Source organism: Triturus cristatus, chromosome 10 (genome assembly GCF_964204655.1).
Source record: "Triturus cristatus chromosome 10, aTriCri1.1, whole genome shotgun sequence".
In the NCBI taxonomy this organism is placed as follows: domain Eukaryota; kingdom Metazoa; phylum Chordata; class Amphibia; order Caudata; family Salamandridae; genus Triturus; species Triturus cristatus.
In genome coordinates, this window is record NC_140593.1 from 239,915,355 (window position 1) to 239,932,167 (window position 16,813).

The 16,813-nt window shown below is 44.1% G+C and overlaps 1 protein-coding gene across 1 annotated transcript in view; it reads right to left on the reverse strand.

The window, feature by feature from the left end:
• Positions 1–16,813, reverse strand: part of COL28A1 (collagen type XXVIII alpha 1 chain) — a 688,108-nt gene that overhangs the window by 221,920 nt on the left and 449,375 nt on the right. The window lies entirely within an intron of this gene.

Genomic DNA, 16,813 nt, shown 5'->3' on the forward strand with positions numbered 1-16,813 from the left:
GTCTGCAGGCATGTTCAAAGAGAGGGTACAAGGCTCACCGGTAATGAGTCAGCCTGTCTGACAATGACAGTAGAGCTTGCCAGTGGCGGCTGGCACAGATAAGAGTGGTAGGCCGGGCAGGGCGCGCCAGAGTGGGAAGCCGACATACGACGGATAAAGTATTTATTTATTTATTTATTTATACCTATTCCGTTGTCTGTCGACTTCTCCCCCTTTCACTCTGCCCCGACTCACTACATTTAACTGTGCCGGCCGCCGCTGGAGCTTGTCCCTGTGCACAGGGTTTCAAGTAAACCAGTGATCCCCTCTCTACCGTTCAGAGAGGGGCAGAACCCAACTCTTGAAGTTAATTATTGTACCCTCAAAGCAGAGGGCCGTGGGGGACCTTGGTTGTCTACACTGCGAGTCACCAAGAGATTAAAAAAAAAATCAGGCACATCTAGGATGTCCTGCTCTGGATGTGGCACTCTTTCATTATTTCCAAATTTAAAAGTGTTAGCACAAGAACATGGGTTTTGTGGCCCCTTCTGCAGCAGCAAAAAGTGATTTCTGTACTGCAACCAACACTGAGTGCAAAACACACACTATTCTTCCAGAGAAACTTCCAAAATCACAAGGGGTAACATTTGCCCCCTCCCCCAGCCCCAAAGAAGAGCCTGAAGGCTACAGATTTAAAAATTAGACTTACACCTGAAATATTTGTGGAGCTGCCAAAAAATATTAACACGTTGTTCAACAGAATTTCAGGCGAAAATTAATTATTGGAATGCGTCGAAATGTTACATTAAAAACGTCCTTCACTTTGAAACATTCTTAGACCTACTTACTTACTCCCTTTCATCCCTGCTCCGGCCACAACTTTAAGGTGGATTCATGCCCCGGTTACTTACTGGTAAGCTTCATTAGTCCGAGTATAGTCTTCATGACTCCGAGTATAGTCTTCCTCGCCACATGAGTTACACAGTGAGCTTCAGCTCTACAACAGAACCCGCCACGCAATTTTACGCTCTAGTCCTCCCATCCCTCCCCAACATGGCCGACCACCTTCACCCTTGACCAAGTACAAGAGGAGGCACAACCCACCCCACTTTCTGTACAACTACCAAGCCCAACAAACCACCACATGAAGCCAATACACAAACAGGGAGGCAGGGATGGGAACTCATGTGGCGAGGAAGACTATACTCGGAGTCATGAAGATTAGCAGAGGCATTACCTCTTCATAAGTCTTCGTCGCCACCTGAGTTACATAGTGAAGATATACCAAAGCGAAGCGGCTTCATGTTCACCAACAAAAACCACAGACCAAAGGTTGAGGCAAACACCAAGATTTTAATCCAAACAACAAGGCAGAGGGAAAAAAACAAACAGACACCAAACAGCTGGAGCACCAATCAAGTGCAGGAAGAGGCAGCCTCTAGAACAGTGTCAGCAAAACCGCCAGAAGCAGGACCACACTACACCACATGAGAGTGGTCCATGAACATGTGAGGAGAGGCCCACATAGCGGCCCTACAGATATCCTCAATCAAGACGCCCTTGAAAATGGCCCAGGAGACAGAAATACCCCGGGTAGACCGACCCTGGACCCGGGCCAACATTTCCGACCCCTGGGACCCATAGGCCAGAAGGATCGTCTGCTTAATCCACCTACTCAGGGTGGACAAAGAAGGCTTATGACCCGATCTCACCGGGCCAAAAGTGACAATTACAAACAGGCAAAGTCCCCTCCAGATAAACCAACACCGCCCGCCTGACATCTGGCAGTGGAAGACAAGCATCCACCCTAGACCGAGGCACCGGTGAGAAAGTCGGCAGAAGGACCTCCCTGGAACGGTAGGCAACTGAAGGGACCTTGGGCAAGAACTTAGGATCGGGGCGAAGGACAACATGATCCAGCAACACATGCAAGAAAGGAGGAGACCGCAAAAATTACCCCAACTCTCCAATCCAACCAGCGGACACTATGGCCACCAGCAGTGGCAGCTGGTGAACTTTGAAAGTGGTAAGGCATAGACTAGTATGTACAGTGTGGAATTATAAAACATCACTTGATCATGGGAATGCCTTTTCTTTATGAACTTTGAGTGAGCTATATAATCCTGCCTTATCATAGAGGGTGTGTGGGTACGAGCTAACTACTTAACTATCTATGCTAAAAAAATGACTTTATAAACTGGGGTGCCTCAAGTAATTCACATTGCCTTTGACAGCTATTTTGCTTATTTACATTTGACATGACAGACAGCTGAAAAGTCTAGGGGGATCACACCACATGGGAATCTTAAGAACATTGATATTTCACAGAAAAAAGTGGTGCTTAGATGAGGGCAGGAAATAAAAGTTGACATCAAGATAATAGACATCCAGAGGATTTAGGGATAAAAAACAAAACTTGAGACTGAACTGTATTCTCCCAATAAAATGTCCAGTGAATGAACATGTACATATATTTTTTTTAAAAAGCCCTAATGCATGAGAAACAACCCTTTCAGTTCTACCTAAGACATGAGAACAGAGTGAAAAACACTAACTGCAAAATAGGTTTTAGAAAGGCTGTGCTGACTGTAGATAGATTATCCTGTACCTCATTCCGCACATGGAAAGGAACATGGCTTTTAAATACATGTTGCTTATTACAGCATTGGCTAATTTCTAACTGCAAGCCCATTATCATAACGAAATGAAATGCACAATTAACTTCCAGCAACAGCAAAATTCTGTGCTTCATTTTATCTGAGTGAAGATGTGCTAACTGGACAGTCCTTCTAGTTGTTACTGTATTTGAAAGTTTCACTTTCTGAATGGCTTGTGAGTGGGCCTGGTTAAAAAAATGTATTACTTCGCATAATATGTACAGATTGCAAAACTAAAGACAGAAAAGAAAGGCTCCAAGTGGCACAAATATGTGAGATAAGTAACAGAGCGCAGAAGCAATAATTCATGACACCGAGCAGACAACTTGCATTGGGGTGAACTCTGACAATTGCTGCAAAACCTCCCTAATCATAAGGCAGTCAACTGTGCTATTTTATTTCCTATCTTAGCACAGGTTAGCAGCTGCAGAGGTGTCAAATTTGCCTTTATTCAACTCTGATTTGGGTCTCTCAGCAATCAAGAACCTGGGCCGGTGCCACTAACATCAAGCAGGCAGTAGGAGTTATATTTGAGCTCCTTCATTTCATGTGACTCGCACTCGTATTGTTACCGCACCTTGTGACGAGGGGGAAAAGGAAACGACGTGAGTCTGACTTTAGTGACATGAAGCCTGACGCTAGGCTTCTCTCTGCAACGCCCGATGATCGTCAGTCTGCTGTGCTGCAGCTTGCTTGCCTGAAACACCCTCCCACAATGTGAAGGGCCGTAAAATGGTAAGCCTAACATCGTTGCATCATTTGTGACTGGGCCCTGCACACTTGAACTTCAGGAAGTGCCTGGTTACCTGGCATTTCCCATGAGGCTCAGGCAGTAAAGCATTTATCACTACCTTACATATGCCTACTGACTATCAGAGTTATATTTATGTAAAAATTATAAGGGGATTACCAAAAAGGTGAGTGGGTGGCCACCCAGTGCCCTAATCAAGAAACCGCTGCTGGCCACCAGAATCACCACCTTCATGGTCAAGACTTTAACGTCCACAGACCCCAAGGGCTCAAAAGGAACCACCTGAAGGACCTGTAACACCAACCGGAGATCCCAAGTCGGGGCAAGACAAATCTCTCTAGGACCACCAATGGATCAAGCCCATTCATTTCAGGACTGCGGAACGCCCGCAAAGCCGCCCACTGAGCCCGAAGCGTAGAAGGAGCCAGGCCCAACGCAAAACCATCCGACAAAAAAGTCCAGCACCCTTATCGGGTCCAGGCCTTTAGAAACACACCACCTAGAAAAGGACCCTCAATGTTGGCAATACGACTGAAGAGTTGCTGGACGGCGGGAACCCTGACGCAAGTCAACCACTTCCTTGGAGAAACCATGGGGCAAGAAACTCACTCTCTCAAGAGCCAGGCCTGAAGATGGAGCTGACACAGAACCACCATGGGAAGACGCGAACCACTCAGTGGATACAGAAGAACGGAATCACCCAACACTCCTGAACGGCAAGCTCCCTCAGCAGAGGATACCACGGATAGTGAACCCAACCCGACACAATCAACAGAACAAAAGCCTTGCCCAGACGAATTTTGCACAGAACCCTGGCAATCAAAGGGATTGGAGGAAATGCGTAGAGCAGGGTGTCCGGCCACCTGAATGACATTGCATCCACCCGCCACGCCTCCGGACAGAGAATAATCATGTAGAAGCGGGGAAGCTGAGCATTGTCCTTGGCTGCAAACAAGTCCACCATCGGGCACCCAAACTTCATCTGCAACACACGGAACACCTCCTCTAACAGTGAAATTGAAGACATAAGGGGTAAAACCCTGCTCACTAACCCCGGGAGATACACCGCCCGCAGAGACAACACAGTGCCCTTCACCCAGGTCAGAATCTCCTGAGCCAGGAGCCACAGGGATCGAACACTGCAGCCCCCCTAGTGATTGAGGTAACCCATTGCCCACCTGATTCTCCGTCTGGAACAGAACATGATGCCCCTGAAGTGCCAATGCAAACTCCAGACAAGCCATCTGAACCGCCTTCAGCTCCAGTCTCCACCACTCTAGTCAGGGTAAGCTAGATACACACCTATACCAGAGACCCTGCACCGACCAGGAATCCAACATCGCTCCCCAGACCAATTGGCTGGCATCTGTCATCACCACCCGGGAGGGGGACACCTGATTAGGAAGACCCCTGGTCAGATTGGGCCCCACCATCCACCAACCCTAGGCGATCTGAATCTGAGGGGACACTACCACTGGAAGATCATAAGCAGCGGAACAAGGAGACCAATGGGACAGGAGATGGTTCAAGAACGAGTGCTCCATAACCTCGGCGAGAGACGGAAAGTCCTTTAAAAGCGACTGAACGGTGTAGGAGAGGTAGGCTGATGCCATAATGGAGAAGTTGGCTGCGGCAAAAGACCTCTTAACTGCTGCCTCCACCCTCTTCTCTACTGGGTCCGAAGGGGAGGCATCGTCTGAAATGATGGACCCATGAGAGGATAACCCAGCCAACAGAGAAAAATCATCAGCATCATCCTCCATCTGAAGGACGGAAAAAGCTAGATTATCCTTAATGTGCTGCAGGACCTCCTTCAGCTCCTGCACATATGCCATGGAGATCATCCTCCTCCCCATCCACCTCCGCACTGGTGGAAGGCTTAAGATGTTGCTTCTTAGGGGAATGGGGGCCCTCACGCTCCTTAAATGCTGCAGCCACAGCAGCCTGAATCATCTGCTGGGTGGCCTGCTTCGCAGAAGCCTGAAAGCCAGAGCCTGCTTCCATGTGGGGTCCCTCACCAGGCTCTATCTTGCCCATACACAGAGAAGAAGACAATTCCCCCAGTGACCGGCAGGTAATAAATAGAGAATTGGCATTGTGAAAAAACATACAGAACCGAAAACCCAGCTGGTTCCCAAGTAACCATATACCAACAGCAGGGAGCCTGCCGACACTGGGTGCCACGTCCACATTCCTAAGCAAGATGCCAGAAAGGCAGGAAAGTGTGGCGCAGCATGAGGAAAGTCGAGCTGGGCCATCATAAAACATTTGGCCGCCCTACAATCGTCCTGGGAAACAAAAGCCACCGGTGAAGACGCGCACCGGGTCGGTAGATCATCTGGACCAGGAGGGCGTTGCCCACACAAAGAGCCCGTAGAGACCTGTGAAGAAAAAAATGGGCGGGCGTAGGGGCAGAGTGACAATCAGCGGCTGCGCTGCATGGCCCCCACACTCCCAGAATGATCCAACTGAAGCTGGGCTTCCGACCTATACAATGAGCTTGCTTCGCCGAGCCTTGCTGAAAAGCAACGTAGAATAAGGAAAAAAGGAGAGTTTCAACCACAGCCTGCTTCGCAGGGCCTTTACCCCGGGCGTCCGGACCAGCTAAGGCATGACCTCACCCCACTTATCTGTCAATCGTGCTCGGAGAGTCTGCAGCGCAGAACAAAAAAAACAGGAAGTGGGGTGGATCGTGCCTCCTCTTGTACTGGGTCAGGGTTGAAGGTGGTCTGCCATGGTGGGGAGGGATGGGAGGACTGGAACGTAAAATTGCTTGGAGGGTTCTGTTGTGGAGCTGAAGCTCACTGTGTACCTGAGGTGGCGAAGAAGACTTATGAGGAGGCTATGAACTCAAGAGATTTTAACAAATGTGCCAATCACATCAAGGATAAATAAAGCTTGGATAAAAAGATATGAGATCAACTGAAATGCCTCCAAAAGCATGGACATTTTGGATTAAAAGGCAGATGGCATTAGTCCTGTGGAGAGCAAAATGACCAGATGCAAAAAACAAGCAGCCCAAGGCATCCACGTTCTAGGATTCCCTATCTGATGTAACTGTAAGGAAGGCATTTGCGTTCTGCTTAGAAGGTGATGCATTAACAACCCAACTCTCCAGTGACATGAGAGTACAGTAAGTGCAGGTGACTCGGAGCAGGTTTAAAGTGTCTGGCGTTCTTTTTTGTGCAATGCTGGTCCCAAAAAGAATTTCTTCCATGCAGCCATTATAGGGTCCAGAAACACCTCATTAAACACAATCAAAGGCTTCATAAACTTGTGGAGGGTTGCAAGATTTCTGTCAAAATGTTAAACTTCACTTCCACAGAAAGCAAAGTCACTTCCTTAGCCTCCATTGCCTTATGAGCAACTGTTGTGAAAGAGGAGACCTCCTCCAACGCTGAGCCAGAGGGGTAGGAAATGTCCCTTATGCTTCTGATGAAGTCTTTGGGCCACTGATATATTTCCAGTCAAAGTAAATGCCAGTGTCCATATTTTAAGGTAACACAAGAGGATCCACTTTTGAGTCATCCTCTTCTTCTTCAAGCCCAAAGCATTTGAATCCGTGCCACAAATCTCTTCCAAGCAGCCAAAACTCTGGGGCATTGAAGATGCTCACATAATAATTGTTAGAAATGGGACTGCTGGTTGGCTGAGGTATGCACTCAGGCAGGCAGGAACCACCACTCTTGTCTGGGTAAGCTAGATACACACCTAAAGATACATGTGCTCAACTTCTGGTAGCTTGGCACAGAGCAGTCAGGCTTATCTAAAGAGGCAATTTGTAAAGGACACAGCCTATTCAAGTTTGATGTTAGCCCCTACCTTCCAACCTGCCCAGGCAAGGACATTAGAATGCAGATGTATACAGATGGGTAGCCAGACACACCTATCCTTCCTGTAATGTGGCTGTCTAGAGGGAATCCACAAAATGTAGCTGTCACCCAGCTCAGGTGTGTATTGGAGACAGGCAGCAAAGCACACAGAGTTATAAGTACAGAGAAATGTCCACTTTCTAAAAGTAGCATTTCTAAAATAGTAATGCTAAATCCAACTTTACCAGTAAGGAGGATTTGTTATTACCATTTTAAACATATGAAACATGAAAAGCTACTCTTCTCTGATCAGGAATTACAGCTTAACAGTGTATTAAGAAATTCCCAATGCTAGCTCAGAGAAGTAGCCCTCATAGAAGTGAAAAAGAAAATAGGCTGTTTGTCATTATTAGGACATGCACAACATCACAGTACATATCCTACCTTTCATTTACATAGCAACCTGCCCTTAGGGCTTCCTAGGGCCTACCTTAGTGGTGTCATATGTGTACAGAAAGGGGAGTTTCGAGCTTGGCAAGTAGTTTTAAATGCCAAATCGAAGTGGCAGTAAACTGCACACCCAGGCCCTGCAGTGGCAGGCCTGAGACAGGTTTGTTTGAAAGGCTACTCCTGTGGCAAAAGCAGTGCTGCAAGCCCACTAGTAGCATTTAATTTACAGGCCCTGGGTATTTGATATACCACTTTACAAGGGACTTTCAAGTAAATCAAATATGCCAAACAGGTATACACCAATTATACCATGTTTAGAGGAGAGAGCAAATGCACTTTATCACTAGTTAACAGTGGTAAAGTTTGCAGAGTCCTAAAGCCAACAAAAAGAAGGTAAAAAAAAGTAGAGAAGGAAGGCAAAAAGGATCAGGATTTCTGACTTGTTGGCTGCACCGGAGTTGGCTCAGTGGGTGTCGTCATTGCTGACTTCAAGATCAGTATTGAGGAAGGACTTGAATGCACAGACATGGTGCTCTGGCTGGCTTCAACTTCACCTTAGGTACCAGGGCAGAAGCCCATAGAGGTGCAGCATTATAAGGCATCAGAGTATTTGTAGTAGCTAAGCCTGCAGGAACAGGCCCCCCCATCCCAATGGGAAGTAGCCCAGATTGTTGCATAGTCATTCTGAAAAGGTCCAGCATCACTAGCCCAGAGGTCTCAACCTGAGAGGTTCTGGGCAAAGGATTGGAAACTCTAGTCTCAACTTCTTAGGTGCTGGGGGTTGCTTGCTATCAAAGAATAGCCTGGCATCAGCGGACGACCTTGAGTATTTCCCCTTCCTAAGGAACTTCTTGTTCTTTTCGTGGGACTTTCTTTTCAAAGAACATAACCTGGAACCCTACTGAACTTTGGGAGAGGGAGTCTAACTGTCCCTGTAGGCCTTAGCCAAAACTAACTTGGTCTTTCTCTCCCTGATGGCCTTTGGGTGCATGAATTTACAAAACTAACAGGGTGTGAAAATATGACCTGACCTCAAACACCACATAAGGCTATTGTGGTGGTCCAAAAGGAACATCTTCTTGCATCACCGTCTGCAATGCTTGAAATCTGAAGTCCTCTGAGGAGAATTTGACGTGGTGTCAAAAGCTGAGGAATCTGTTGGAAGATGTATCCAGCAGAAATAAGCTTTAAAATCTGACATGGACACCCACTACTGCCATAACCATAAAGAAATTAAATTTCTGATATGCTGGGTGGGATGTTGCCTTGCTGTAGTCCTAGAATCCAAAGTCTTGAAAACAAAATGGAGGCATCGTTCTTAAATTGCAAATAGGCTCTGATCTTTTCCATGAGAAGCGGAACACAATTTGCATAAAAGCCCTTAAGCAAAGCTGGTATTTACATAACAGGTGCTGAATTACTCCAAGTGCCTTATGGGCAAAATGGATGTTTTTACCCACATTCTTGAACAAGGAGCATTTCAATATTGCCGAATGAGCAGCAGATGCTTGTGCAGCTCTTTCTATAATACAAATTTGGACAATGAACATTGTGCTCCAACATGATCACGAAGGAGTGATCCCTCATTTCTATGGGAGTGTGGCCCCATAAAAATGATGAAACACTCCATGCACGTATTACGGACATGGCTGCAGAGGAAAAGAGGGCTGAGTTATACTGACTGTGCACCATGTAGAGGAGATGCATAGTAAGTGTGCCCCAAAGGGCGCCCTTTGAGAGGGTGAAAAAAGGGTACCAGAGAATTCATAGACATCGCTCACTGCACCTGCCTGCCAGGAGATACCTATCCACATTGAACTGAAGGGTGGCATTTTGCCTGCACAGTGAAAAGCAGCCCAGCTACATCAAACAGCCAATCCACCTTTCACTAATGTGCTGCTCGCAGTGCAGGCATGGAAACAGTGCATAAGTGTAATATTGTGGAGTGGTCCGGTCTGCGCCAGGCACACCCACTTAAAAAGGTGTGCCATGGCACAGTCTGGGCTAGTGCAACCTATTTGAAATGAAGTCCCAGAAATCTCATTTCAGCAGAGGATGCAATCTATCTGAACTAATACAATTCCAGAACATGATGGGTATAAGCAGGGCATACCCAGAAACCTCGCCAAATTTGGGTAAAAGTTACTGATTTCAATGAAAGAATGATGCAGTATCCATAGAAAAAAAGTATGCAAATTATCCACATAGAATTTATTGTTTAATTAATTTTTGGGGAGTAACTTTATCAACCTTCTATGTACATATGAACTTTAGCAAGGGAAGTGCATTCAGTGCTTAATTTGAGCCGGTGGTTTCCGGTGCTCGGCACCAGCACTTCATTGTAAACACCAGAGATTGCGACAGTCTGCTGTAAAATGGCGCTGTCTGACTAATTTAGAGATGAACACAACAACTGTTAATTATTAATTCAATGTACGTTAAAAATGACTAGTACCTGGTGCCCGAGCCGGTCTTAAAGCTTTGGGGTCCTGAAATAGTCCGAATTGTCACACTTGTAGGAGTGTGATGGTTCGTAGCTGTGTTGTTACTATCACTGGCAGCATGGCAGGGGCAATGTGTGGTGAAAGCTGCAGTGGTCTCCTGACGAGGGACCTAGCAATTATTGCGTTCTTAAAATATTAATAATCTTACTTTAAAAAAAAAAAAATATCCAACCTTAAGGGGGTAGCAATGGCTTTAGCAGTGCATATATTATCTTTGTTCAAACTCCTATTAATGATAAAATGAAGATTTTATTTTAGACGATTTAAAAGGTAAAAAGATTCCCTTTTCACATGCTATGTTTGGCATATTTCTCAAAACGAACGTGAAAGCAAAAGTTCCAAATTGAATATGCTGGTGTTTATTTTAAGCATTCGGTAGCCTCTTAAACGTACATTTCCCCGAATGTGCTCTGATCAGGGTGTGTAATTAGCCTCAGGGGTGTAGACTTAAGCTTAATGCCAAAAAATCGTAAAGGTGTCGTACATTTCTGTATTTGCATTTTATGGTTTCCTGATCTTGGTGACGTCACCCACTAATCTATTTGTTTCTCTTATTACTCGCATCGGGCGTTTCCAGGATAGGAAAGCGGGGAGACGAATATTCTATTTGTATAGCGCTGTATGCGCTGTGACGCGTTAGTTACACCGAAGAGTTATGGTTTCAGGGTGACTGTTTTTTTTCCATTATGAAATGGACAAGTGCAAACAGCATTATTTGGGATCGTTTTTTGTATTATTTAATTGATAACGAGGGTTTTCAAAGTAAATTCGATTATGGTATGACAAGCATACTGAAGGAAAATTAAGTGGTTCATATTGATAAGCTGGGCTGGCCATGAAACAAAGAGAAAGGTTGGTGCAGGGTGGATTGATTACTCACTGCTGATCAAGCAGTTCGGAACCCAGTGTTAAATAAAGAGATAAGGACCGGCAGCGGTAATACCGCCAGGGCAAGGCATTACCGGTGCATTTAGAGGTGTGGCAGAAAAGATGGGGAATCATTTCTGGAAACTAGATTACTGACATTTCCTGATTTTTTTTTTTCACCACCAGCTATTTCTTCAGCTGCTATCTTTAGCTGCTGGTAATCAGTGATGGTATTACCATGAAGTTTTTGCAGTTGTTACGTCAACCATCAAAGACATACAGGAGAGTGGGTAAATATACATACTCGGTAACCGGATTACACGAAGAGTGAACCGAATCCCTGCTACTCCATCCCTTTCTAAACGAGGACAATGACCATTTTTAATTCAATAAGTGAAACATATAAACTTTTTGCGGTATGTGTACAATAAACAACCTATTCTGTTTACATCTTAAAGGCAGCGAGGAATAACATTTGCAATACATTCCTTTTCAGGAATTCGTGTTTACATTTTTAGCATGAAAACATGATAGCACTATAAACACAATGACATAATAAGTAATGAAGAATATGATTGTGTAAAAAAAGAAAACTTTTTATGAAACAGGCTTGCTATCGAAAATTAGAAAAATTGCAAGCATTTCTCCCTTCAACTTTTGTGTGTTTCATGTACCTCCCTAAGGGACATGGGCCCATAACTCGGGTGATCCGGTCCTGGGTAAACCGGTTCTGGGTAACATGTAGCTCTATCTGTACCCATGATTTTCTTTTAATGACATTAGTAAAATCATGAAGTCTATTGAGGATAATAGGGGAGTCCTTTTAAGCTGCTCAGCAATGTATTAGTTAAGTCAGAAAGAAACTTCAGCCTAATGAAACAGCAATGAGAAGACTGCACTAATCAAGTAATTCAGATGACTAGATCAGCATGCATTTTCCTTTTTTTTTTAGACATAACACAAAGCAAAAGCAAAAACAAAAGAAAGCAAAAAAACAGCTTAAATCTATGTAACACAATATTCCTTTTCGTAGCAGCAATATGATCATATAAATAATGAAATAATGAAATACAGAAAGCGAAAACAACTAACATAGACCAGGGAACATATTCATGAAAAAGAGAAACATATTATTAAATTTGACTAGCTCATCATAATAGACAAATTACCTCTTCTGAATTAATGCATTAGCCCAATCTTTTAAAGGAGTCCGCCCTTTCATTCTACCATTTCTACCTTTTTGTTCATAGAGTGCTTTTTCCAGATTAAATATGTGTAGCATTGCTGAAAAGTTGGGGGGGGGAAGAATCTAACCACGCTGAAGCGACACATAATCTAAAAACTGACATTGTTATAAATAAGAGCTCACTGCCAGGGCATCTTGTGTCGTTACCCCTAGTAGCATAAGCTGAGGAGAGAGCAGTACTTCTTTTTTTAAAACATATTGCAAAAAGCCAGAAATTTCCCTCCTTATTAAATCTAAACTGGGACATGTGGAAAAGATGTGAGTCATATCCGCACCGTATACCTTACACCTAAAGCATTTGGTCCCCTCCGTACCGCCCAACTTAATTTTTGCAGGCATAATATACAAGTCAAAAAGAGTCTAAAAATGTTGTGCCCACAAATTTGCAGACAATAATACAAATTTGCCCATTTCTATTGACTTCAAAAAGCAGGAATTGGCGACACCTACCCTAGCCTGCCATTTCAGTGAATGCTTTTCAAGGTCATCAGTAACCCCCTCCAACAACAAGCTGTACAAAGACGAGATTGAGAAGCCGGATGTGCGAATTAAAGCTTCCATCAATGGTATCAATGAAAAACCCGCTGCCCCACCAGCTTTTCTGAAAAGGAAATTGTTATAATATAAAATAAATCCATTGATGCCGAGGTGTATATCAAATGAAGATGGTTTATTGATGAAGATTGAAGATGGTAAGATCAGCATGTAGATAATTGCGAGCCCCACCAGGAGCAGCTCCCTTGCTGCTCAGCCCATACTCCCAACTGACACTCATCCACCAGGCATCCCCAACATTCCAGAACATCACATGCACCAGCATTCCACAACACATCCACTCACAACACATGCACTCTGGCTGAGCAGCAAGGCAGGGAAGTAGGAAAGATGCATGGCAACGAATACAAGATACCACAGAAATACCGTATTTGTAAGAACATAAAAAATTCTCGATGTCCAATGTTAAATCTGGCCCTAAGTACTTCAAAAGAGGCAATATGATACCCATTCAAAAGATCGCCTATCCTGTAAACCCCGGCTTTCTCCCACCTTTGCAAACACTCATCTGACAAAGCCTCAGGTAGCTGATCATTAGCAATCACTGGTGTGTATCTACTGTATCTGCCAAGCCCTAATTTTTTCCTAATAACCAACCAATTTCGAAATGCTGCTATTAAAGTCTTAAAACGAGCCTTTTTAAAATAACTAGATTCATATATTTTTAATAGACCGCCATTGGCCGGTGAGCCAATCAGATTCTCAAATATTGATGGAACTATAGTTCGAATCGGTTACTTCCTTTTTTCTTATGCCAAAAAGAGGTCAATAAGATTGTAAAGCAGCTGCTAAATCATAATTTGAAATTAGGTAAACCAAGGCCCCCCCCTTTCCCTCGGGAGAGAAAGAAATGTATTCGATCTGCGAGTCCGCTTATATGACCATATAAATCTAGCAACCTCCCTCTCGATCTGCCTAAACCAATCATTGTGAATTTCAAGAGGAATTGTACATAATATGTACAGTAGTTTGGGCAGAATCGTCATTTTAATCAGGGTGCATCTGCCGATTATGGACAATTTTAAATTGCCCCATCGCCAAATATCGTTCTTAATTTTACCGATTATGGGAGTAAGATTTATGTCTATAATATCTTCAACCTTTGCCCTTACACGTATGCCTAAATATATAGCTTCTTCCAAAATCCTACTGTCAACGGCAGAGGTATACCTATTTATTAGTATCTGGGTTTTAGCTCTGTTCAACCGATAGCCAGAAAATATGCCAAAGTGTTCAGCCAATATTTCGACTTCGGCCATCGCTCTCTCAGGATCAAATGTAATGATTGACACATCATCGGCATATGCCAACAATTTTGTGTCCCAGCCTTGTTGCCTAATTGGAGAAATATTCGGGGAAGCCTCAAGACACAGAAGAAAGGGATCTATATATATATATAGACACCCCTGTCTAGTTCCCCTACCTATTGAAAAAGCCTCAGACGCCCCTCCCATGATCTGTAAGTGGGCTATAGGTTTAGCATATAGAATCTAAATGGCTCTAATAAACCCTACTCCTAGACCGTTAGCTTCCAAACACCTCCATAAATAACTCCATGACACGCGGTCAAAAGCCTTCTTGGCATCCAAAAAGGCTGCAGCTATAGGTTTCCTTAATACTTCTAACGCATCAAATAACTAAATAAGCCGTCTGAAATGGTCATCCGTCCCTCTCCCCTGAATAAAACCATGTTGCCAGACTGTTACTAACTGCTGCATAACCTTATTAAGGTGAGATGCAAATATCTTCGAATACAGTTTCGTATCACTATTTAACAGTGTTAGCGGTCTATAGAAGCCCATATTCATAGAATCCTTCCCTTTCTTTAAAAAACATAATAATGTTAGCGGTCTCCCATGAAGCCGGTGATATGGCCCCATTTCTAACCTCCTTAAACAGACCCAAGATTTCCTGGCCAACCTCTTTAAAAAAAAGTTTTATAAAATTCTAAGGGTATGCAATCCGTACCGGTGGCCTTACCTGATGGAAGGACTTGAAGAGCCAACTGGAGCTCCTCCTGAGAAATTTCAGCCCCTCAAAAATAGGCCTCCTCCTGTGACAGCCTCACTTTTGGTACATATTCATGCTCATGCGCCAACTTTGGCGACACACTCGGAAATATTTCAACAAAGCGAGCTACTAGAGACTGCATTTACCAGAATGCCAGGGGCGAACCTTCCCTGAGAGGTGAAGCGGTGTGCTCCAACCCCTGTTGTCTGTTTAAAAGTACGCACGTGAGTCATGGAGCTGACGAGCTGGTGGATGAAGCACCTGCGCGCCAGTGAGAGATACCTGACCTGATATGATGTTTGTCAGCCTACTCAGCAAACCCCAAATTGTAAGACTGTAATCTCTACTGATGACGGTTAACAAACCAGAACACGTGTCTAGAGATCAGCACCATCTGCGCCAACTTTTGCGAAACACTCGAAAATATTTCAACAAAGCGAGCTACTAGAAACTGCATTTACCAGAATGCCAGGGGCGAACCTTGCCTGAGAGGTGAAGCGGTGTGATCCCATCCCTGTTGTCTGTTTAAAAGTACGCCCGTGAGTCATAGAGCTGACGAGCTCATGGATGAAGCACCTGCGCACCAGTGAGAGGTACCTGACCTGATATGATGTTTGGCAGCCTACTCAGCAAACCCCAAATTGTAAGACTGTAATCTCTACTGATGTCGGCTAACAAACCAGAAACACGTGTCTAGAGATCACTACCATCTGCCCCAACTTTGGCGAAAAGCTCGCAAATATTTCAACAAAGCAAGCTACTAGAGACTGTATTTACCAGAATCCCAGGGGCGAACCTTGCCTGAGAGGTGAAGCGGTGTGCTCCCACCCTTGTTGTGTCTTTAAGGATGATGGTTGCATTCTTCTAGATTCAATCATCTTCTTTGTAAGGAGGATGATTTAGCTTCAAGGACCTTCTGCTGTTTAGAATGAATTGCTTCACACTAAGGTCACTTTAACTCTGTAACTGCAATATTCTGGCGCCAGCTGTATGCCCTGGAGACCTTGCTGAAGCATATTCATCTTAACCATTTTAACAATGTCATCCACAAAGAGCTTATAGCAATCACTGGGCATGTCAACGTATTATTTATAACATATTGGAAAATAACAGTAGCATAGACTTGTGTGATGACTAAAACCCATTCTAGCGTGTATTGTTAGGACAACCAAATCTACTGTCATGGAACCAATATACAAAGTATGCAGTCTTCCAGTCCATCACGGATCAATAGTTGAAAGAGACGTCATGTGCTCAGGGAGATAAAATGAAGCATCTTAGTCTTCCCCTGAAGAGTTCAGTCTTGCAGTCCATCACGGATCAATAGTTAAAAGAGACGTCAAGTATTCAGGGAGATAAAATGAAGCATCTTAGTCTTCCCCTAAAGAGTTCAGTCTTTCAGTCCATCACGGATCAATAGTTGAAAGAGAAGTCATGTGCTCAGGGAGATAAAATGAAGCATCTTAGTCTTCCCCTGAAGAGTTCAGTCTTATATAAAGGAGAAGGTCACATTTGTATATAGACTGCAGCAGAAACGTCACCACAAAGTTGCACATAATTTCTGCCAGTCAAATTTTAAATCAGGCCCTAGAGTCTCACATTTCAACCAGTGTTTACTGCACTATCAACCTCTATGCAATACCTAATAATCCATCATTATTGATAAAGCTGAATGAGAGGTCATGCACTCCATCTTAGTTAAAAGATCAAATACATTTTTTCTTAATTTCTATTTTAAGCAGTTTTCATGTCCCACTGACTCAATTTTTCGACTGTCCAGAGAAACCTTCTCTGTAGGTGATAATGTGCTTTATAAAATAAAAGTAAAGTGTTCATGAAAAAGTGTAGTCACAACAGCTTCTGTGGCACCACTTGAACGGTTCAGGTGTCCACCCACAGTCTTTCTCTGCTGGTGAAAGGCGGTTGCTAAAAACCAAACACTCTCTCTCTCTGCACCGCTAGCTGGAGAATTGTGCATGTTT